General features: G+C 36.8%; 1 non-coding gene across 1 annotated transcript; it reads right to left on the bottom strand.

Annotated features, from left to right (window-relative positions):
• Positions 1–1,835: 1,835 nt before the first annotated feature.
• TRNAK-UUU (transfer RNA lysine (anticodon UUU)) lies at positions 1,836–1,908 on the bottom strand. Its single transcript has one exon. It is a non-coding gene; the product is annotated as a tRNA-Lys (tRNA).
• Positions 1,909–2,192: the final 284 nt, after the last annotated feature.

Raw genomic sequence — 2,192 nt, forward strand, 5'->3', positions numbered from 1 at the left:
CTAAATAGATCTGAGTACCACTAAGTGATCCCTTGTTCTTCAAAATCACATTTTTGTCCTCTATGTTGCCTAGAGTAATTCTCATATGTCTATCTTTCCCTTCTCCCATAGTTTTGCCAATCCTTTTTGCTTGTCTTATATTCTTTGCCCAATTTAGCTTATCCCTGAGGAAGTCTCGTACTAAAATATCACATTTTTGTCCTCTATGTTGCCTAGAGTAATTCTCATATGTTTGTCTTTCCCTTCTCCCATAGTTTTGCCAATCCTTTGTGCTTGTCTTATATTCTTTGCCCAATTTAGCTTGTCCCTGAGGAAGTCTCGTACTAAAATATCTATTTTTTCACAAACCTTGTAATCCTTCAATCCTTTAATAATGATGTTTATTTCTTTCTGAAGTTTTTCTTTTTTTTTCTTGAATTTGTTTCTTGATTTTCTTTTCAATTATTTCAGTTTGTTCTAGTGATGGTTCATTTAACACTTGAGCCCAAGATTTGAACTTTTTTATTTGCTCCTTTAATTTGTTTTCTCTCAATACTATATATGCTAGTGCTCCTTGAACCTTCTCTATTTGTGTTTTAGTTGTTGATTTTGTTGGTTCAAGCTAGCCTCTCTCTGCTATTTTCTCGTAGACCATATCTTGTTTGAGGTTGATTAATTCTTCTTGACCTCTCTCAATACCATTTTGCAGGCTTAAAACATGTCTTTTGAACCATTTTTTTTCTCTTTCAAGTTCCTAGCTAGCCACTGCAACATCCTACAACTTTTCAATCTCTAGTTGCCCCTTGGCCTCTAAAGCTTCAAGTTTTCATTGCATATCTATAAGGTCATTTACTTACACTTATGATGACCAAAGCAAAAGGGAGGAAGAGGGGTTGTACAACTCTTGTAGGAAACTTCCCTCACTTGCCACTTTTCCCACCACCTTCTCTACCACATCATCTTTGATTCTTTCTTGAACCATTTGGTCTCTTGTTGCCTCTATCAAGTATCTATTTTAGGATCCTTTATGACACCTAAAGATAGGTTTTAGTTTCCCTAGGAAGAATCGTGATAAGTTTTTTCTTCTACAATTGTTTCTTCTTCTGATATTGTCTCTATTTTAGGATCCCCAAATATTGCTTTTCGTTCACGAAAATGAACTTAGTGTTTATGTTGTGTGTTTTTCCTTGTTGAGCTTCTTGTAAGATGGATTGTCATTCTACACTAAACCATGGTTGTGCACATGGTGTCCAATGTGCCAACTCTAGGCTACTTGGATAGAGGTTTTGATTTATTATACACTTGAACCCTTGATATAGAATGACCTAGCCCCAATGTAGTTTTCAAAGAGTCTAGAAGAGCTAGAGACCCAAAAAAGCACAAAACCCCTGGCTGCCTCTATCTCCACACCAAAGCTTGTCTCCCAAAATACACTCACTTTGAAAGTTTAAAGTAGTTTGTTTAAACCTAAGTTAGCATTTTTGAAATTGAATTTGAGATTTGCAAATGTCGATTTTAAAGAAGTTTAAAATAAAATAAAAAAGACTACAAGAAAGAAAAGGAAGAAGATAAGACGATAGGACCAACCTCATCTCTTTAATGTTACTCGTGCGCTCGGGGCCTTAAAAGAAAAAACCCTAAGCCCTACTAGGGGTAGGCTCGTTCCGTATTATCCCTGCCTGCTTCCGCGTTAAAACAACCCTCGTTTTGTTCTAAAGCCCTCGTACCTGCGAACAAATTAAATTTCCTATTCTTCACAAACTTGAAACTGCATCCCATCATTCCTTCCTGCTTGCACAAAACGTCGCACTGGAAATCTATGTGAAAACTGTGTGTTTTTAAAGAAAGCTTCGATACGCCGTCTGTGGGAATCGAACCCACGACCACGTGGTTAAAAGCCACGCGCTCTACCGGCTGAGCTAAGACGGCTGTTTAGTTTTGTAGTAAACTTTAACTAATTCTTTCTTTAGAATTCTCCGGAAATCGATGTCACTTTTCCATAGCTAAAATCTCTAAGAAAGTCAATGCTAGCATATTTCCTCAGCAATTGTGTAGTTTTTGAGTCAAACTTATTGATTTATATTTCATGAGTAGTGATTCAACACAAATCCATCTCTTATGAGAATAAATGGAACACTTAAAACTCATTAAATCTAGGTGATGCTCATAGAAGTGAAGCACTAGGAGGTCACCCATCCCAGCACTATTCCACC

The sequence above is a fragment of the Cupressus sempervirens genome, chromosome 4 (assembly GCF_028749045.1).
Source record: "Cupressus sempervirens isolate cs-2001-9-10 chromosome 4, ASM2874904v1, whole genome shotgun sequence".
Taxonomy (NCBI): domain Eukaryota; kingdom Viridiplantae; phylum Streptophyta; class Pinopsida; order Cupressales; family Cupressaceae; genus Cupressus; species Cupressus sempervirens.